Genomic DNA, 23,929 nt, shown 5'->3' on the forward strand with positions numbered 1-23,929 from the left:
TTCAGAGAAAGAATTGATAAATTCTGAATGCAGGTTGAAGCACATTTTCACTTTATTTTTATTGTTTTATTTTATTTGTGTTTTCATTTGCAATATGGCTACTATTCAAATATGTTTTGTATGACTTCACGTGTATGATTTAAATTAAATTGTTTGCCTTCTCATAAAGTGGATTTGGGGTGGGAGGAGGGGTGAAATTTGGAATTTAAATTTAAAAACAAAATAATTATTTAAAAATTGCATGTAATTGAGTAATATTTAATGAGATAAAATTAATTAAAATTAAATAAAATGTGTTACCACTTATCATCTGACAAGGGCAGAGGATGGATTATGGGATTCTCATCTTTTTTAATCTGGAGAAATTTGAGATTCCAGATTGAAGCCAAACTCCAATGACTCAAAATATAGCATCTTTTCTAATATTCAACACTGTCTCACTAGATGAAGTCAAAGATTACCCAGTCCTACTCATACCTGGACTAGAATCACTTCCAAATAATTCTGCAGCCTCTGTCTAAAGACCTTCTAAAATGATGAGGTGGAGAATGAGGAGGAGGAGGAAGAGAAATTAGTAAATATTAGTAAATGAGGCATTTTGTTCATATTGAGCTAACATCTGCCTTTCTGAAAATTCTATTTATTCTTCCTAATTAGAGATAGCTTTGTGGTACAGTGACTCGAGGGCTGGGGCTGGAGTCAGGAAGACTTAGGTTAAAATCTGACCTCAGAAATTTACTAACTATATGATCCTCTGCAAGTCACTGAATCTCTCTCTGCCTCAGTTTTCTTTGTTGCAAAATGGAGATAATAATTATATCCACCTAACAGAATTTTTTGTGAGGATAAAATGAGGTAATATTTGTAAAGTGCTTAGCACAGTTCCCTGGCGCATAGTATGGGTATTACAAATGCTTGTTTCCTTCATAACTTCTTCCGTACTTCCTTCCTAATTCTTCTTTCAGGTGGTAATAATGATGATGATGATAATAATAATAACAACAACAACAACAACAACAATAATATTCACTCTTGAGCATAACTGTTCCATCTTATTGTCCCCTATACTGTCCCTAGATCCTTTCTTCCTTCAACAGTTTCTTAATAGATTATATTTGCCAATCTGCTCACCATCTTGATTTCTTTCTTCTGGTGACAACATCCTTTCTAAAATGTGGCATTCAAAACTGCACACAGTATTTCAGGTGTTTTGTGATCAAGGGTGAACAAACCACTAAGGATATAAATGTCAGCCAATCAAGAAACTAGCATTTATTAAGCAACTACTATGTGCTAGGTACCTGCTCTGAGGGTTATAATGAATATTCCCCCCAAAAAAGTCTCTGTTCTCAAGCACTTCATAGTCTAATGGAAGAGACAACATGCAAACCTATATACACATGCATACACATATACACACATATGCATATATATGCATATATACACATGTGTAAGACAACATGCAAACATATGTGTGTGCATATATGTGTGTGAACCTATGTATGAATGTATATACACATATATATGTGTGTGTAGAGAATTGACTAAAAACTGAGAGGTTAAATGATTTGATGAGAGTCACACAGGCAGTATGTCATCAGTAAGATTTAAGCTTAGCACTATCTGTTTCCAAGGCCAGCTTGCTTTCTATTGTGCTATGCCACCAAGCTTATGAAAGAAGTTTCCCAAAAATTGAGATTCTAATTGCAATTTCAGCATTACAAATATTAATAACAATAAAAAGGAACAATAATAAGCATGACTTGTTCTATTATTTAGTCTTCCTTCTATAAATAAAAATAGGTGGGTCAGAGCAGTCTAAATAAGTAACTGACTGAAAAAAAAGGCCACTAAGGACAAAAACCTGGCTCTAAACTATTGTTCAGTGTTCTCATACTCCAGAACTGTTTGTTCTAGCCAAGGAATTAGGAATCTGGAGAGTGCCCAGAAGAGGACAACTAGAATGTAACAAAGCTTTGTCATCATGAAGTAGGAACAGCAATGTCCTATTTTTCCCTCAGAGCAGTGAGACCCCATCCTTTCCCTACATCCTGATTAGGCAACCCTTTCCCCCGCATTCTTAGCCCTATATGTTGATCAGACAACTACTTCCCCCACATGCTGAATAGGCAACCTCATCACTCCATAGCCCACCCTATCACCAGTGACCTTGTGGTCAACGGACTTTCCCAAGACCACGCAAGGACAGCAAGACTCCTCAATGCCTGATAGTAACTTATGTGATGTCAAAGTTTCCATTTACCTTTTATAAATATAGTAATGAAGGGTCTGTCAAGACTGAAAGTGTAGCTATTTCAATATAGCCACCTGGAAGACTCAGTACTGCACAGGTGGAAGTCTTTTTTTGCTTGCATAGCGCACATTTTATGCCAAAGCAAATTTCCATAAGTCACTGCCCCTTCAGCCCTGATATAAGCAGGTGCCCATTCTCCTTCCACCCAACCAACCAGTATACTGAGCTGCTTGGTTCTGTTTGTTTTTACGACAATAAAGCCCTGCTTGGAAGGACTCTGACCTTGGTATTCTTACCAACACCAAACCAGCTCTCCCACTGCAATCATGTCATATAAAAATTGGTTAAAGTAACTGTGGTTCCTAAGCCTGGAAAAGTGAATACTGAGGAAAGAGATGGCAACATATGTAATATTTGAAGAGTTATTTTGTTCAAGTGATTAAATGTATGCTGCTTGGCTCTAAAGGGCAGTAGCAGGAATAATGGCTGAAAGTTTCAAAAGTACTGATTTGGGGTAAATGTAAAGCTAGATGTCCTGTCAATTAGATCTATTTCAAACTAGAATAAATTTCCTTTGAAATAAGCAGGTTCTGTCTAACTGAAGGTATCAAAACAAAAGCTGAATAAGCAAATCAGAGACTGAACAATTGGATAAGTTTTATAGGGGATTTTGTTTAAGGATGGGATGTACTAAATGACCTCTAAAGTGTCTTAAAAGGGTGCAATACCACAATTTTGGGTTCTGATCGATCATCCATTCTTCCCCCTTTCACAATCCCTAAATCCCAGAAAGTCATCCTCAATATCTCCACCTATTTAAATCCTTCTCTAACACTATTTGTTCAAAGGCAAATATAGATACTACCTTCCATGTAATTTTATTTTTTTAATTAATTTATTTTTAGTTCTGAACATTCACTTCCATAGCTTTTGAGTTTTAAATTTTCTCCCGCTACCTCCCTACTTCCCTCCCCAAGATGGCATGCAATCTGATATAGGCTCTACATATACATTCCTATTAAACATATTTTCACATTAGTCATGTTGCAAAGAAGAATTAGAGGCAATAGGAGGAACCACAAGAAAGAAGAAACAAAACAAAACAGAAGAGAAAAAAAAAGAACAAATAGTATGCTTTGATCTGCATTCCAACTTCATAGTTCTCTCTCTGGATGTGGATAGCATTTTCCATCATGAGACTTTTGGAGATGTTTTAGATCCTTAAATTGCTGAGAAGAGCCAAGTATATTAAAGTTTTTCATCGCATAATGTAGCTATTACTGTATACAATGTTCTCCTGCTTCTGCTCACTTCACTCAGCATCAGTCCATACAACTCTTTCCAGGTTTTTTGGAAGTCCATTTGCTCATTATTTCTTTTTTTTTCTTTTGGCTAACTTGTCCTTTCTTTTTTCCCACTTTTTTATTAATTTGTTTTGCTTTATCAAAAATCACTTCCTTAAGCTTTTGAGTTTTAAATTTTTCTCCTACTCCCTTCCCACATCCTTCCCTAAAACAGTGTGCAATCTGATATAGGCTATACATATACATTCCTATTAAACATATTTTCTTATTAGTGATGCTGTAAATAAGAATTAGAACCAATAGGAGGAATCACCAGAAAGAGGAAACAAAACCCAACAGAAGAAAAAAATAGCAAATAGTACGCTTCAATCTGCATTCAAGATCCATAGTTCTTTCTTTGGACGTGGATAGCATTTTCCATCATGATGCCTTTGGAGATGTTTTAGATCCTTGTATTGCTGAGAAGGGTTAAGTCTATCAAAGTTAGCCACTGCACAGCATGGCTGTTACTGTGTACAATGTTCTCCTGGTTTCTGCTCACTTCACTCAGCATCAGATCATAGAAGTGTTTCCAAGTTTTTTGCAAACTCTGCCTACTCATCATTTCTTATAGCACAATAGTATTTTCTCATCATTTCTTATAGCACAATAGTATTCTATTACATTCATATACCACAACTTACTCAAGCATTCCCCAATTGATAGGCATCCACTCAATTTCCAATTCTTTGCCACCACAGAAAGAGCTGCTATAAATATTTTTGTACATGTGGGTCCTTTTCCTATTATGATCTCTTTGGGATACAGACCTAGAAGTTCTATTGCTGGGTCAAAAGGTATGAACCTTTTTACATCCCTTTGGGCATAGTTCCAAATTGCTCTCCAAAATGGTTGGATCATTTCCCAACTCCACCAAAAATGCATTAGCTTTCCAATTTTCCCACATCTTCTCCAACATTTATCATTTTCCTGTTTTGTCATGTTAGGCAATCTGATAAATGTGAGGTTGTACCTCAGAGTTGTTTTGATTTGCATTTCTCTAATCAATAGTGATTTAGAACATTTTTCATATGACTATAGAGAGCTTTAATTTATTCCTATGAAAACTGCCTGTTTATATACTGTGACCATTTATTAATTAGGGAATGACTTGTATTCTTATAAATTTGATTCAGTTCTCTATATATTTTAGAAATGAGGCCCTTATCAGAGACAGTGTTTGTAAAAATTCTTCCCAGTTTTTTGCTTCCCTCCTAATCTTGGTTGCATTGGCTTTGTTTGTGCAAAACCTTTTCAATTTAATGTAACAAAAATATCCATTTTGCATTTCATAATGTTCTCCATCTCTTGTTTGGTCATAAATTCTTCTGTTCTCCATAAATCTGACAGGTAAAGTATTCCTTGCTCTCCCAGGTTGCTTATAGTATCAGCCCTGATATCGAAATCATGAACAAATTTGACTTTATTTTAGCATATGGTGTAATATTTTGGTCTATGCCTAGGTTCTGCTGTATTCTTTTCCATTTTTCCCAACAGTTTTTTTTTTTTCAAATAGTGAGTTCTTATCCCAGAAGCTGGGGACTTTGGATTTATCAAACAGTAGATTACTATAGTCATTAACTACCGTGTCCTGCATATCTAGCCTATTCCACTGATCCAGCTCTCTGTTTCATAGCCAGTACCAAATAATTTTTATGATTGCTTTTTTATAATACAATTCAAGACCTGGTATAGGTAGGCCACCTTCTCTAGCATTTCTTTTCATTGTTCCCTTGATATTCTGGACCTTTTGTTCTTCTAGATGAATCTTGTTATGATTTTTTCAAGATCTCTAAAATATCTTTTGTTAGTTTGATTGGTATGGCACTGAATAAGTAAATTAATTTAGGTAGAATTTTTGTTTTTATTACATTAGCTTGGTCTAACCATGAGCAACCGGTCTTTTTCCAATTACTTAGATCTGACTTTATTTGTGTGAAAAGTGTTTTGTAATTGTGTTCATATAGTTCCTGGGTTGCCTTCAATATAATTTCCAATTAAATTGCCCATGACCATCCTCTGCCTACTCAGAGAATAATGATCATTATTTTCAAATGTTTCATATTACTTTGCATCAATACGTTGTACTTATCTCACGCTTCTTCATAATATAGCTTTTTTGTGCATGTCTTTACATCCTATTAATTGATCAGTTTCTCAAAATAAGATTTGTGTCAATTTATCTTTTTATTCCCCTTAAGTTGCTTTCATGTAATTGTTCACTTAATAAACACTTGTTGAAGGAATGAATCTCTTCCTTGTTCTAAGTAACTAATAAGAAGTTTAAACAAAATTGGACCAAATATAGCTCTCTTGAGTACTCCATTAGTTCCATCCCACCATTATATAGATTAGGAAGCACTTAACAGATGAAAGGGTTCACTGCATATCTCCCTTATGGTTGACTGTTTTTTTTTTAATTAATTGCAGTTCATAGTTATCGGTAACATAGCTCCTTCTTAATCTACTCGTATCCATATTCCCCAAATTTGCAAAAACTTAACATGCAAAGTTTTATCTAGGGACATTTAAAAATTCAAATAATGAATATCTAAAGTATTGCCATATTTGCCAATGCTTTCTTATAAATTCAAGTTAACTAACGAATTCCCTATGCAATCAAATAAGTCCCTTTTCTTTGTGACATAGTGATATATATGCATATATATCAATATATACATATGTATCTACACATATAATCATACATATATACACATACATCTAGATAGCTAGATCTAAATGTCTATCTCTCTCTCTATCTATCCATTTAATGTTTCCCCATCACTCTTGGGCTAATTGGTCCAGTAGAATTTTTAGTGATGGGATTTTGCATAGCTTATTAGATGTTCTTTAAAATCTACTGTATTTTCTGTTTCTGGTTCTTTGTTGTTGTTGTCCAGTCAGTTTTCACTCATGTCTGACTCTTTGTAACCCTATTTGTGGTTTTATTGGTGAGGATACTAGAGTGGTTTGTCATGTCCTTATCCAGCTCATTTTACAGATGGAAAAATTGAGACAAAGAGACTTGCCCAGGGTCACACAGCTAGTAAGTGTCTGAGGCAAGATTTGAACTCAAAAGATGAATCTTCCTGACTCCAGGCCCAGTACTCAAATTACTGCACAATCTAGTTGATTCTTAGAGGGGAGCTTTTGGCTTTTCTTGCTGGGATTCAAGCCTCTATAACACTTCCCATCTATCCCCTGTCAATTTCCCTACTTATTGACAATATTCACTCCACCACAAACTTGGACTTTCTCTTCAAGTCCCCCTCACTCTGATAGGAGAGGTTTGACCTTGTCCAGCAAAGGGCAACTAGGTGGCACAGTGGACAGATTCGTATCTTCCTGAATTTAAATTTAACCTCAGACACTTTATGTGTGACCCTGGGCAAGTCATTTAATCCTGTTTGCCTTAGTTCCTTACCTATAAAAATGAGCTAGAGAGGAAATGGAAAACCACTCTGTATCTCCATCAAAAAAAAAATCAGAAATGGAGTGATGAAGAGTCAGGCACATGATTGAAATGACTGATTAACAATAGTGAGGTCTGAACACTCCATAACTCTTCTTGTCAGTATTCTTATCATGCCTAGATGTGAATACTCTTCTCTTCCCTCCTTGAATATGTTATCAGAAAACTGGCATGTGTTATCTTCCTCCATTATCATGTGAGTTCACTGAGGTCTCTCTTGCTTGTCTGTATATTTATCTCCATTGTTTTCACAGAGTCTGGCATATGGTTAATGCTAAAAATATGTATTTAGTTATCTACCTATCATCTATCATCTGTTTCTACTCTCCAAATATAGGGATAAGATGATGTACATTAAATTGTTCTAAGCTTTAACTTCCTCATTTAACATTAAATCTAAGTTAGTAGTATTTGCACTCTTATGGGAGCTTTTGTATACCCAGAGAATAACACATAGTAATTGCTTAATAAGTGCTTGTTGATCAAGCAGATTGTCAAAATACAAAAGCTATTAGACACTATAGCTTTACAACTCTCTATAAAGTCTTTATATTAATAATATAGTTAAAATTATTCAAGAAACTTCAAGTCCCAAGTTTCATTTTTTTTACTTTTAAACACAATTACTTTCCATGCAAAATACAGAAAGCATCATGTATTAATGTAGCTTCTTATATATGCCTGGCTTCTTTGAAAATTATGGCTTTTTTGTGTTTCCTTTATATGGTGACCATATTACATTATATTCCTTTATATTTTATTATATGTTTTCTTTATATTCTCTACTATGTCTACTTCCTTAGCCAATGCATTTACTTGGTCCAATTTTTACCCATTCATCAAAATTGAAGGTTTATCAGAATTGCTGAAATCTTTTTGTTAAAAATACATCACATATACAAAGAATATTTGTTAAGAATCAAAATAATATGACTCTGAATCACTTCATCAGGACACCTAGAATTTATTCCGATGTTCAAGTAAAAGGGGAAAGAATGTCCAATAAAAAAAAGTATTTAATTTTTACCAAATAATATCATCAAATAATCACTAGACAGCTTGGATTGTACTGCAAAAGAAGATAAAACAGGACTACATTAATATTAAATATAAGCAGTGTCAGATGTATTTGCATGTTGCATGCATACCTATTTCAACTGCATATGAAAATACTGTAAAAGAAATTCATGCTCTAGGGTAACACGGAGAGACAGAAGAACATGGAACCCTGAGGCATAATACGAAGCAGATAAGCTGAGCTGAAAATGTAACATTTCTCATTAACAGTCTCATACAGAGCCCAACAAACAAACATTATCTGATTTGAAGCATGTTCGAATGATAGCAGAAAGATCAAATACTTAAACCAGATGGTGTGACAGGATGCTGTGGTTAACTGTTTTGAGTACAGAGAGGGTTCTTTGTAAAGAATATGTGGAGCTACAAAGTTTGAATCAGAAGCGACTGATGACCCACCACTAAATAAGTAGAAGCCTCAAGGTTGGTCTTCAAGCCAATAGCATTTGTTATGTACACTGTGCCATGTAAACAGTCATTTGATTAAATGAACATCACTTTCTGGTAGACAAATCTGATGGAATGAGAAAATGTCGGCATCATTTGGTGTATCAAGATAGATAGCTCAGATGCAAGTTTATTGTTTGGGCATTTTTTATGATGACAGGCTGGACCTTGAAATAAGAGATACAATGGCAGTGTTATGTTACTGAAGGGCTGTTCTTTCAAAAGCCATAGGACATGTTGGATTTGGAATAGAGCATCCTCAGTCCAAATTCTGGCTCTGCCCCTTACTACCTGGGTGCCCTGAGGTAAATTTCATTTTTTTCTGGGCCTCAGTTTCTTCATCTGTAATATTAATCATTTGGACTAGATTCTAGTTTTTTTCTGGTTTGGAATCATTGGCCCTAACTTTTTTTTCTTTTCAAAGAAAGTACCAATATTGTACACATTCACTACTCATTCAGTACCCCTGAATCTCTTTGACATTGAACAAAATTTTTTGATTTGACACGACACAATTTATTTATCTTTGGAATTTTGTCTCCTTTTATGACTGTATTTTACAAACTATATCATGGGGGAAAGTGAGGTCCAACTGCAGGGGAAAGGAACCCACTTATATCCCACAAAAATTTTGTTTTCTAAATTTCCTAATTTCTTAAAAAATCAGGAAAGCAAGATAATACTTCCACATGAGCATGTAGAATCAAAGAATCATAGATAAATAAATGTTTAAGTCTAAAAAGATAATTAATTCCATTTTCTCATTGTTGCTGATGAAGAAACTGAATTCCATTGAAATGAAATGACTTGCTTGAGATCACACATTTGTTGAGCCTGCAACAATTGTTTATATATTATTTGAGCTTAATTTCTCCCAAATCTAGTTAAATCCCCGCCCCAAAAGGCATGCTTCACTAGTTTGATATCCTTGAAATTAAGAGCAAAATAAGAAGGACATTTTGTGTAAGTCCTTTTGTCTTCTCCATTTGAAACTGGAAGTACAAAATTAAGAGATCTAGAAGGACTTAGGAGATATAGGACTAATTTATAGTGATAGATCTTAGAATATATTAAGAAAGGCATAGGATATAGGAAAAAAAGATGATACTCTATGATGGAATCCTAATAAAGCTGCCCCCATCTCCAATATTCTAACTTCCTTATGGGCCATACTGAACAGCAATCATGTTCTGATTTAACCACACAATCTGGTTTTAACCAAACCACAGGCCCCCAGACTCAATCATAGGCCTCACTGAACAGCAGGCTGACTGCCCCTACCTAGTCACTGCCTCCCATAACTCAGTATCCTAACTTCATCATATATGCCTCACTGCCCCACTAAAACAGCAGGTATGTCCATGCAATGGGATCCCAGCCACTGCCTCTGTCTAGTCATTGCCCCCAGACCCATTCCTTTTATTTTCCACAGAAAAGACAGGTGTGTCCATGCACTCAACCACAGCCACATTTTCTAATCTCAGACAGCCAATCAGAAAGCAGAACCACCATGATGCCTGAGCAGGATGTGCACCCCAAAATAATAGAAGAGACTTTCCCTAAGTAGGCATCAGCACAGTAATAGTAAAGAACTGACCTAGAGTAAATTTATGATGTAGAGCGACTTATTATAATAACGTTATCATATATATGTCCCCTAAATTTTTCTTTGTGCATTATGGGTAATTGCATGCATAGTTCCACTGAGACTGGGACCCCTCCCCTATTATTTAATCCCTTGACAAACCCCTCCTGCCTTTTTAATGTTCATAATTTCTGTTATGAAAGTGCATTTTGTTGCCCTATAAAAATCCCCATCTTCCTCTAATAAGTTGCTGGTTCCTCTTGGAACTCAGCCCTCTAGAGAGCATCACCCTCAATAAATGCTTTCACTTGATTAGAAGTGGTCTGAGTCTGCATTATTTGAGATGACCCCACAACATAACATGAACCTGCAATACTCTATCTTCAGGTGTGAATGGAGTTTTCAGGGAGGACTAGCACCTCTGGTGTGAAGGCTTCTTGAGCTCTTTTCGGGACTTATCATCCACCTTTGGTGTCCACCTTTCACTCAACTCTCAACTATGCCTTAGAGAAGCTCTAGGATGTGTAGCAGCCACATGCCAGTAAAACTGTCTCAGCAAATGAGCTAAGCCAGGTTGAGGACAACTGACAAGCCTCAAATCCATCAGTGAGTTAGGAGCATGTCTACTCCAAGCATGTGAAGACTTCCCCTTGGCAGAATGGGAAGATGAGAACAATTTGTTCCAAAGGCCAGGAAGGCATCTGAAACAAATGCTGTGGAGAATTTAGAGCTTGGTTCTAAGATGCCAAAGTCATCGGCTGTATCCCAGGCCAATTGTCTTGACATTTGTCCTGCTACTGGACTTTGATGATTTTGGAAAAAAGAGTGAGGCTGACAACTTTGTGTAACTCTATATCACTTAAATCCAATTTACGCAGAAATCTAGATATCACCTGTAATGTCATTAGTCTCCTTCAAAAATGAAAAACAAACAATAATCTTACCTTGGGATTATTGTGATCAAATATTGGTACAATGGTTTAAGGGATGGGGAATGGAGAGACCACAAGAGATATAAAAGCAAAGTTTTACAAGTTAACAAAAGGAAAATCAGTACACATTGCCATATGTTACAATTTTCCACTTGCTACTCCTCACCTTTTTTTTGTTCCTCCAAAAGAATTTTCAGAAATATATTGGAGAAATATTACATTTCATATGAAGTTAAGGTCTTAAATATTGAAGGCAAATGACAGAGTCATATTACGTAAGATAAGAAAGAGCAAGTTGTTGCTTCTATCTATGAATTTAGGTGTGATAAATCTTTTGAAATGATATCAACATTTGCCAGAAATTACTGTAGCTGACTAATGAATATAGCGAAGATAGCATTGAATAGTGAACTCAGTTTCTGTGGAGCAGATGGAGGAGTAGTGCTGAAGTATCAGTCACTAGCTCTGATGTTGTCCCTTTACTTTGCCTAGAGAACAGACACTTTGGAAGAAGAGAAAAGAGAAATATGGTTAGGAAAGATGTCAGATCAGGGTATGGTATACTGGAAGCTCTGACCAAACTAAGTAAAGAAGCCTACCTGACGAGAAGATAAATTATATATGAACTTTAATTTCTGGCACATTGATGGAAATATGTGGGGTGTCTTTTTTAATGATGTTAATTTAAAGTAATGCTTATGAAAGGAGGATACTGGATCAGATGTATCCTGGATGAGATTGAGGAGGTACCCATTCAAGCTGATGAGATTACAATGGGTGGGCCATAGTTTGAGTGTGACAGATTAGACAAAGGGAAGCCCTAATGAAGAGCTGTTTGAGTTAGGGGAAATTAGTGGGTATATACTACAACTGATAGTAGTCTCAGGCTTCTTCATTTTTCAGCCACAGCTATGTAGAAGCTATGGTGGTGCAGTGGATAACACGCCAGGATTGGAGTCAAGAAGACCTGAGTCTAAATACAGCCTCATAAACTTCCTAGCTATGTGACCCTGGATAAGTCATTTACCCATATTTGCCTTATTTCCTTATCTGTAAAATAAGCTGGACAAAGAAATATCAAACCACTCTGTTATCTTTGTCAAGGAAACCTCCAATCAGGTCATGAAGAGTAGAACACAACTGAAATGACTGAACAACAACAAAAACAAAAATATAGTACCAATGATACCACTCCAAAGTAGGAGCCCAAAGTGGAATCAAAGAAGCATTGGAATAAGAGCGACATACTGAGGGGCAGCTAGGTGTCACAGTGAATAGAATACCAGAGCTGGGGTCAGGAGGACCTGAGTTCAAATCTGGTCTCAGATCAAACATTTGACCCTTACTACCTGTGTGACCCTGGCCAAGTCACTTAAGCTCAATTGCCTCACAAAAAAAACAAACAAAACAAAACAAAAAAAAAAGAATGACAGACTGGGGTCAAGGACTTTCTTCAGCTAATGAAAACAATCTCCTACTATCTTTAGCCATCGCCAATCTGTAGAACAAAGCTTGATTTAGGCAGAGAAAATGTCTCATCCTAGGACATCCTAGGACAAGGACGGCTCCTTGTATTTTTCTCCCTTGAATTTTTTTTTGTATTTCTATAACTTTTCTTCCTCTTATACCATCTGCTATATGGTATGTGTTTTCTTCAATATAAGTAATTTTCTCTTGTCTCTTTCCTTTTTGGTTTAAAGTCCCTTTGATCAGTTTTGTATGACTGTAAGCATGTCCCTTCTCACCAACCTTTTTTTAGGTGTAATTTGTCCCTAGCTATTCTTCCTATATTTTAAGTGATATCCAGAAATTCTGATTCCATACCATCATACCCATTTTTTCTCTTCTAGAATTTGTCATTCTCTTCTTAATCTCTGAAAAATGTTCCCTGATCACCATCCCTTTGACTGGAAGCAGTGATGAAAGGACCATGTATGTTCTTATGGTCTTTTTATGCTCAAGTCTCTTGAACACTGCTTTTTAGTTTCTTTCAAATAGTAATCATACCTACCCACAGGATTACCAAAAAGTAGGTAGTAGGATTTGTTGGCCAAATCTCCATAGCTTCTCTCTCAAAACTTGAATACATGCCCCAGGGAGATTGAAAACATATTCTTTTGTTCTCTTTTTTAAATGTCATTTTTATATTAAATACCTGCTTCAGTAGTATTCAACAGGAATTCATCTGCCAATGCTTGAGTCGACTTCCTCTGATCCTTTCTGTTTGATTGTCACACAACTCTTGCTGTCTGAAATGGTCACGTTGATATATAATTTAATCCATTATTTTATTTTTCTGGGCACTTTTCCCACTTTTCTGTCCAGAATTGAGATCAATTTTCCTCATGCTTATGCTGCATGATTGTTGTTCATTTCTTTTTATAAAAATCTCCAGGATGATCAACCCAGAGCACTGACAATCCCTTTATATCTATGCAATTATTCCTTGGAGGACAAACAGTTGTTTTCTATTTGGAGTACTATTCAGAGACACATTGATATATTGTTTAATCAAAGATTTCATTTTTCTGGGTACTTTTTTCCACCAATTCAGATCAAAACTACTTTATTCATTATCATTCTGTGTAATTTTGGTTTATTTTTTTCTATAAAACCTCTAGAATGATCAATCCCTATTTATGCTTTCATTCCTTGGAAGATAGCTGTGTCCTATTCAGAGTACCCTACCTTTTTCTCTGAGGAAGAACTTCATATTGGTGCCTTAATTCACTGGTCCTTCCCTTTATACTATCAGATATTTTTTCATTAACCCATTCAAAATACTCGTACAGGATCTCACCATGTCTCACCTGTACTACTACAGCAACTAACACTGGTTTCTAACTGGTCTCCCTGCCTCAAGTCTCTCCACATTCTAACAGCCTTCTTTCACCTGCAAAGTAATTTTTAAAGAACTTGTCTGAACATATAACATCCTACCATCCCTCAATAAACACTAGTGATTCTCTATTATTTCTAGGATGAAATATAAAATCCCTGGTTTTGTATTTAGTGCCCTTCAAAACCAAACATTTGGGAAGGAAGGCCCTTTGCATTCTTTTATACTTTAAATCCCCCAGGAATGTTAAGATCCAACTATACTAGCCTTCTTGCTGTTCCTCACACACAACACTCAGTCTCTCAACTTTGTGCATTAGCACTAGCTGTTCCTTATGCCAGGAATTATTTCTCTGGAATTATCTCTCTGTCACTTACATTCCCTGGCTTCCTCACCACAAATTCTACTTTCTGCATGAGGCCTATCTGGTTCTCCCTGCTGCCTTACCACTGAGGTGATCTACATTTATCCCATATATATCATGTATCTGCCTAGTTATTTATATCTTATCTCCATTAGAATCTGAGTTCCTTGAGGACAGGAACTATGTTCTTGCCTTTTTTCTAGACAGAGTACCACACTTTTTGTCGTTGCTGTTCAATCATTTCAGTCATTTCCGACTCTTTGTGAGACCATTTGGGGTTTTCTTGACAAAGCTACCAGAGTGGTTCGCCATTTTCTTCTCCAGTTCACTTTACAAATGAGGAACTGAGGAAAACCAGGATTGAGTGACTTGCCTAGAGCTGCATAACTAGTAAGTGTATGAGGCCAGATTTGAACTCAGGTCTTCTTGACTACAGGCCAATCTCCCTATCCATTGTTCCACCTAACAATCCCCCATTATAAGGATTTAATATATGCATCTTGACTGACACACATTCTTTACCTTTCTAACCTACTGTCATAGGTTCTGTTTCTTCAGATAATTTTCTTTGTCTTCTTATTGAAGTCTTTTTTTTCTGGAAATATTCCATTCTCTCAAATAATTTCTATAATGGGAAGTCATTATGTAAGCTTTAATATCTTATCTTTAGTAAAATGTTCAACCTATACTTTGAGCATAGGTATACCTTGCACAATTGGCTCTCGCAAAAAAAATGTAAATATTGTACACTATAAATATTCAATACAGAATTCTACATCTCTCATGCCTAATTTCTACAAGTAGGAAACTCATTCTTCTCTTCTTCTTGCTAGTTCATATAATCCAGTTTTTCTGACAAAGTATATACTAAATCCTGTCAATTTTACCATTGTAAGATCTCTCATATATGTTCCCTTCTTTCTTCCAGCATTGCCACCACACTAGTGCATGGCCTTATCATCTTACACCTAGACTTGTGTAATATTCTTTTTATTGGTCTCCTTTCCTATTGTCACTAGTCTCTCCCTACAACAAACCATCCTCCACTAATCTGTTAAATTCTTCTACCTAAAGCAAAGTCTGATCATGCTTCCTAAAGCATTCCCGACTGCAATAAATTCTTGTGATTCTGTATTGTATCTAGGATGAAATATAAAATCTTCTGTTTGGCATTCAAAACCCTAAATAACTAGATACATCCTACCTTTTCAGTTTTCTTATATGCTATTCATGGCCATATACTTTGTGACCCATTGACACTGTCTTCCCTGTTATTTGGTGCAAAAGAAACTCAAAATCTCAACTCCATGACTTTTCATTGACTATCCCCTATAGAATCTCTATGCCTAGAATTCTCTCCTTCCTTATATCTACCATGTGGTTTCTCTGACTTCCTGGAAGTACGAGCTGGAATCTCACCTACAAATGAAACTTTCCTGATGTCTTTAATAATGCTGCCTCTCATTTGTTGATTATTTCTATTTTATCCTGTATATATTTTGCTTGTACATAGTTGTTTTTTCATATTATCTCCCCAATTATGTGAGCTCTTGAGGGTAAGAACTGTATTTTGCCTTTCTTTGAATCATATTCCTCCCTCTTGCCCTAGCTATTGCCTGGCACAAAATAGGCGCTTAAGAAATGTTTGTTGACTGAGCAGCTCTCCTGAATGGCTTCTGTGACAAACAGACTGAAGCTGGCAAGGCATTTAGTGATCACCATGAAAAAGATAATGAGAACTTCTTAGTTGTAAACTCTAACTACAAGCTGCTTTTCTCTTAGTTTACTAACATCTTACCTCATCTTACAAATTTATCTAACCTAACTCTACCTTCTCCTGCTTTTTAAGTCATCCTACTTCAGCTACCCTTTCTCTTATATAAGACCTTCTGAAATCTTCCTCCCCAAATTCAGTCTATGGCTTTCTTCATAATCCCCAAACTCCCCAAATCTCCATTATATTTCCTTCAAATTCTCCCTCTCTCTAAATGGCTTTCTGTCACTTCAGCCTCAGATAGATTATTAGGAGAGGCCTTAGGATATGGACTGTCCATGGAAGGAGCTGAAAATGGACAAATCATAAAGTATTATGATCTTTAACTCAGTGTTTTTCAATGTATTCTCAAATATTTCTCAAAAAGTGGTTTTTTTTTAACAATGAATTGTAGGTTATAGATGCAACCCTTCCTTCCCCTTCATATTGGTCTTTAGATATCACTTTTATTTTACCTTTTTAAAGTATTTTTCAAATGTATTTAAAGTAAAGCCAAATATAAATGTCATTTGGCTTCATACATGATGACATTTAGAATGTTCCTATTGATAAAACCAATACTGCCCATCACAGTTTTTATTATTTTATTACTATAATCCAAGGGAAAAAAAAACCATGATGATTTTGACTTTTTTTCTCTTTTTTGCTTTATTTTATAAATTCTGTATGTAATCTATGTTGACCTAAAATGCAAACAAAGGTGATGGAAACCATATGCCTGCGGTCCTATAATTTTTTTGTTGCTTCTTTAATTAACTTCAGCCCTGAACTCTTGGCTGCACAACACCAGGGTATTTTGACATTCAGGCTCCTGAGAAGTCTGTATCTTTAAGTTCTGTACCCCCATGATCTTCCTGAAACTTCAGTGACCTTTACTATTTACATGATTGCTTGCACATTTATGGTTGGCTTTATAAATTCTGTGTGTAAAGCCTGGCTAGACAAATTATAGTTTGTCTCATTAATTAATTAATCAGTCAATTTGAAAATAATTTATTTAGGTCTTGGCAGAAACACAAAATTTTATTGGACAGTTAATTTGTCAACAGGAGGAAGTTTTGAAAATTAAATGGCATTGTTACAAAAATAAAGTGTCTTTCAGAAATTACAAAAAGAGCTATGATTTACGTGGGTCAAAGACTGACACAAATACTAATTAAATAAACAAAATGATTTTTGTATATTCTAGTTTTGTGAAACTGTAGAAAATACCAAATATTTTACTAACATCTAACATTTATAGAATGTTTTGTAGTTTGCAAGTTGATTTATTAGTATTACTTCATTTTATCCACACAACAATATGTAGAGATGAGTACTATTATCATCTCCATTTAACAGATGAGAAAACTGAGGCATATAAAAGATAAGTGACTTTTCCATAATCACATGCTAGTAACTATCTGAAATGGGATTTAAACTCCAGTCTTCCTTATGCCAGGTCTAGTGTTCTTTATAATCTTTGCTAAGCAGCTGCCTAAAATAGTATTTCCTCTCTTTTCTCACCTCTTGCCGAATAATATTTAGGCAACATGAATAAATGAGGGGTTCACTGAGGTGAGAAGCAAGACACCAAGCCCTGTTGCTACCTTGGTATGTGATTTTTATTCAATTTCTACGTGCCTCAATTTCTTCTTTTTCTAAAATAAGAATTATAATTATAATAATTACTCTGCTTCTATAGGTTGAAGAAAACATTGAACAGTTAGACATGCTAAAACACAAATGTGAGATTTTCTTTTAATAATGAAATAATTTAGTTGTACCTGATTATCACCAAAGTATTTCCTTTGATAACTATGTACTTTATATGTGTTCCACAAATGTAAATTGACCGACTTGCAAGCAGTAAATTATATTTTCTAGGTAATGTTCTTCTTTCTTCTTGGTGTTTCCATTACTTTTATGATGCTCACCTAGTGTTCCCTATTGGAATGCACAAGAAACTAGTTTCTAGTTTTGCTTGGTGGAAAGTCATGGTATAGCTCTTCAAATGACATGAGTAAAATAATTAAGTGACAAAATTCAGATCCTATTCAACCAGAACTTATTGTTGTTGTGCCTTTTACATCAATAGCATCTTTTCTAAAAGATTTGTTTTCATTCCCACTGGAAAATTCTTATCATCTTAACATGCCATGCTATACTATCACCTATCAACTACTACAACTATTTTTAATACTTTGGTAAAGTGCATAAATCTTATTTGCTATGAACTGTAAGAGAACTATGTGCTTTTCCTTACATATGGCTGATGTCATTGGTATTAAATGAAATTTAGTTTTCATTTGCAAAGAAAATCTGATTAATTTGCAAAACTTAATCTTCAATAAAAATCTTCCTTTAAAGTTAGATAATTAATTTGAGCATTCACTGCCATTGACCCTTACATTTGTTTTTACTGATTTTCACCTGTCAATGTTATATTTTAATACATTGATTATTTTGTAAAACTTTATTGCAACTCCCACCTCCAAACCCTTTTTTCCTTTCATTTTATTATTGTTTATTTATAGATTTCTTATAAAATCTAGAGAGATTTCCTTCATCTCTCTGGTTTTTGGTTCTATAGTATAGTGCAAATTCTAACAGTGGAAAATTACAATAAATAAATATGCTAGAAAACAGTCCCCTATACCTCTCCTTGTATGAGGATTTCATTGATACTACTAAGGCACTGAAGAGCTATGTCTTATGGCCCAAGCAACGACTGTCAAAGACTGTTACCGTCTTTCCTTTCTCTTTCTGATTTCATTCTAGTTTAAGACAGAATTCAAAAGTCAAAAGAGTGGATTCTGGCTCTACAGCAGTTCTTAACTAAGTTCATGAACTTCCAACATGTCTACAAATAGCTTTCAGTGTGGGTTTGAACTTGGATGAGAAACAAATGCATCTTTATTTCACTAGAAAGTAATTTAAATTTAGCTTTTCCTTAAATTATTAATGGTTTCATAGGCTTTGCCATATTGCCAAAGGAGTCTGTGACACAGAAACAGATAAGAACACCTGGTCCAGGTCGAGGCTAGTAGAAGTGGAGATCTCATATGTTCACTACAGCATCCAAATTCAGAGGCTGAAGCTGGGTTTGTTCTAGTTCAGTCCTGTAAGTCAGGATACAAACTATGGATAGAACATGGAGAACCATTGGTGACAGTGGTGATACTACTAGTAGTACTTGGACTATTACTAGTACTACTACTAGTAGTACTAATATTAGTGCTACTAGTAGTAGTTGTGTTACTACTATCTTTCGGGGGAAAAATAACATGTTTTTCTTCAGCTCTTTAAGTAGATCAATTGACATAGATTCTGCTGTAGAAATTCAAAGGATATAGTCCTTGTGCCTCATTAAGAGATAATGTAGTAGAGTGGAAAAGTCAGAATTCAATAATTCAAATTACTATAAAGTACTTAATGTGTGTTAGATATGAGTACACAAAGATAAACTGTGTTCAGCAGGTTTACTGTCAATTTGCTGATTACTTGCTGTGTGCTCTTGGTCACGTGACAAACTCTTTGAGTCACCAATGCTTCATCTGTAAAATGAAGATAACAGTGTCTTCTCTATTTACCTCACAGACTTTTTTTTTTTTTGAGGATGAAATGCATATAACTTTGTAAACAGGCATTATTCAAATATAAGGTTTTATTATTTGGATAGATTGTATAATATCTTTAAATCAATATTTATATAAAAGAAATATTAAGTCTCTAATAAAACTAAGAAATTATGAAACTGAATCACAGAATCTTAGGCTTGGAAGGGATGTTAAAGGTTGACAAGTCCATCTGGGATTTGAACTAGAATTAGTACTGTGATGAAGCTGTCAAAAAGTCAAGCAGCCATTGCTTAAGACCTTCAGTGAGAGGATCCCCACCATCTCCCAAAGTAGCCCATCCAGTCTTTGGACATCATTAATAATAAGGATTATTTTTTCACTTTATCAAGATAAACTTTGTCTCTGAATTTCCCTCTCATTACTCTTAAGTGGAACTCTCCCCATCCCATCCACCTTCCACATGACAGCTCTTAAAATACCTTAAGGTGGCTATCATTTATCTTTTAAGTTTTCTCTTTTCTAGAGTGTTTCACCATTTCTTTCAATCCATTGGCATATGGAAAGGGAAACTTAGGAAGGAAACTTGAAGAGATGGAAAAGTAAAAGGAGAGAAAAACATTGGAATATTTCACATCAAAAAGAATAGAATTTGCTGCTACCTCTTAACTCATCTCTGGTGAAGTTTCCACATTTAGCTATACAATGTACCCTTTCTTTCCCACTCCTTTTTCCTCTGTGCCACACTTTCCCCTCTCCTTTTCTCCTTTCCAAATTGCTGAGAAAACAAAGTTTTAGTGCAGCTGTTATCACAGGAGAGAAAGTACAAGAGGTCACTTAAGACATGTAGGTGGTGCAGTGGATAGAGCACTAGCCCTGAGTTTGGAAGATCAGAGTTCAAACTGATCATCAGACACTTATTAGCTGTGTCATGATGGTCAACACAGTAGTTGCTATATAAATTCTTACTCCCTTGCCTGTTGATAGATTGAGCTCCATTTAAGATTTTTTTTTTCATTACAGTATTGTTTTCATTCTGCTGTGGTGTTTAATTGTTTTCAGCTGTGTCTGACACTGTCTAACCCTATTTTAAGTTTTCTTGGCAAAAGTACTGGAATGGTTTGCCATTTATTTTTCCAGTTTGGGTTAAGCGACTTGCCCAGGGTCACACAGCTAGTAAATGTGAGTCTGGATTTGAACTCAGGTTTTCCAGACTTCAGAGCTCACACTCTATCCATTGTGCCACCTATCTGCTTATTTTTAATCTGTGTATATTCAGAAATACACACAAATACAAACACACATATACACATACATAGGTGTTTATACATATGCATATCTGGTTATATGTGTGTTCATATGTGTATTATATATAGGTTATCTATAGATATATGTAGAAATACACATATGTAGGTCTGTCACAAGCACATACATACATGAATGCATGCAACATGATAGAGAGTAATATTTTAAACAAACATTCTGTTTCCCTTCTATTGATGTGACCTTTTTCTTTGAGTTACATCTAACACATGATAGGAAAAATCTCTTCCTTCAAATTTACAGTTCAAATATTGATTTAGCTTATATATGGAATCTAAACAGGTTGTTCTTGTTGTTTAATCATTTTTAGTTAAGTCCAACTTTTTGTGACCCTGTTTGGGGTTTTCTTGGCAAAGACACTGAATGACTTGCCATTTTATTCTCCAGTTCATTTTGCAGATGAGGAAATGAAGGTAAATGGTGTTAAGTGACTTCTCCAAGGTCACACAGCTAGTAAGTGTCTGAAATGAGTTCCACTCAGCAAGATGAGTCCTCCTGACTCCAGGCCTGGCACTCTATCCACTGTGGAAAATGAAAGGAAATCTACCTCAAGCAAGTTTGAACCTTAATTTAAACATCAGAAATTAACAGCCTAATTTGTACCCTAAAAGCCACTAAAGAACTAGAATTCCTCTCCTTTAAATACTTTAAATAATAATTATAACAGTGATGATAACATTGATGAAAATGATAATGTTGAAAAGGGGCTGATATAACAATTTGTAGCAAGTAAAAAGAAAAATAAGTAACGGAATATATATCTGGATTCCACTAATTAGCAACTAAATGTTAAAATCAGCCAGTCAATAAACCTTTATTAATTACCTGCTATGAAACAGGCAACATGCTAAACACTAGGGATAAAAAAAGCAAGGAAAAGATTGTTCCAGTCCGTAAATTCTTGCCTGCAATCTAATGGAGAAGAGAATAATCAAACTAATGTGTACAAAGAAGCTCTCTACAGGATAAATATGAAATAATTTACAGAGGAAAGTCAATAGGAGGAAAGGTTGGGATGGGGGCCTGCAGGAAAAGCTTTTTTTAGTAGGGCACTTAGAGGAAGCTAAGATGTGGAGATAAGAAAGGAAAGCATTCCAAGCATAAGGGATAGCCAGATAAAATGTTTGGAGCTGAGAAGAATGTCTTGTCTGTGGAACAGCAAGGAGACCAATGTCACTGGATTGAAGAGATCATACTGGGAATAAGGTGCTAGAACACTGAAAAATAGGTGAGGAGGAGCTAGAATATGAAAGGCTTTGAGTCACAGAAATATTTTGTCTTTGATCTGAGAGGTGATAGGGAGCCACTGAACTTTTTTTCCTTTTTTTTTTTTTTTAAGTAGAGGGTTCACATGGTCTGACCTGTGCTTTAGGAAAATCACTTTGGTGGCTGAATGGAGAATGTATTGTAGTGGGGAGAGAATTGAGGCATACATACCCACTTGTTGCAATTTTTCAAGCATGAATTGGTGAAGTTCTTTGCCAGGGTAGTGCCAGTATCAAAGGAAAAAAAAAGGAGGGGTATCCAAGAGATGTTGCAAAGTTAAGGTTGAGAGACCTAGGCAACAGATTGGATATAACTGGGCAAAAGATAGTGAGGAATTGAAAATGACACCCAGGTTGTAAGCCTGTAAGACTGGGAGAATGGTGCCACCCTTGACTGTATTAGGTAAATTGATGGGGGAAAGTTTGGGGTGTGGGTTGAGTTCAGTTGTGGACACATCTAGTTTGAGGGTTTTTTTGAGAGTGAAAGAGATATGTGCATTATAGGTTGTATGGAAGGAGCCAGTAGACAGGGAGAGACTGAAGATCAGTGATAGCATAGAAATGATAGGAGGGGCAATAGGTAAAAGGAGACAAGATGGAATGAGATCATTTGTGCATGTAGAAGGGTTTGCCTTGATAAGAAATATGACTGCCTGTTCATGTGAAACAGATATGAAGGAAGATATAGTAGCAAAAAGCAAATGAGTGATACAAGATGAAGAGGGGAGAAGAAGGAGCTCCTGGTAAATAGCCACCTTTTTTTCCCCTTTAAAACATGAAAAAATGATTCTTAATTGAGGGCAAGAGGAAAAAAATCCATGGGAGTTTTGAAGAGAGATAAAAAATGTTTGGAAGGGGTGTTGTTAATAGAAAGATAGTGATCTGAGGCTGGATTTGAACTCAGGTCCTCCTGAATCCAGAGCTGGTGCTCAATCTACTGTACCTCCTAGCTGCCCTGCACATGATTCTTAAATAGAGTTGAGTGTAGCTTCCAAGTTAAATAGGGAGTTGTACTAAAACTTAATGACTTGATATAAATGGATGGCATCAGAATACAACTCCACTGAAAAGACAATTTAAACAGTTTCTCCATGACATAAAATCTGACCCCAATGATATCAAAATAGAATTTTGATTTGGTAAACATAAAAATGTTATTGTACAACAGGTAAAGTGGAAATTAAAGGCCATAAGTTTGCATCTGAGGGTCCAATTGCTGCAATAGACAAAAGTAAGAGAAGTATCCTGTTCTCCTCTAAGCAAAACATATAAAATATAAAAAGGTATAAAGGAAAAAAAGATATGATTGTGTGTATCAAGTGACTTACTGGCATGTTAAAATAAAATCTCAAAGGAAGAAAACATTTTAAAAAATTAACACCTAAGCAATACTAGTGTTAGCATATATTTGACACTAAAATATTATAACAGATTTGGTAATTGCTCTAACAAAAACCTAGTATTGGCAAAACATAGGGGCCTGTCACCCTATGATAGCTATAGGAGATTAACTCTTTGTCATAAAAATGAGTGAAAAGGATTTCCAGGTATTCTCAGAAAACATGAAAAACAAATTAGAAAAATAAGGAAATACATTTTGTGGCTAGGAAGTCCTAGCCACAAAAATATTAAGCAGTAGTAATGCCTAGCAACAGGATGTTCAGCAGTAGATTTGCTGAATATAACTGAAATTTGTT

The sequence above is a fragment of the Vombatus ursinus genome, unplaced genomic scaffold (genome assembly GCF_900497805.2).
Source record: "Vombatus ursinus unplaced genomic scaffold, bare-nosed wombat genome assembly UNPS02014791.1, whole genome shotgun sequence".
Taxonomy (NCBI): Eukaryota; Metazoa; Chordata; class Mammalia; order Diprotodontia; family Vombatidae; genus Vombatus; species Vombatus ursinus.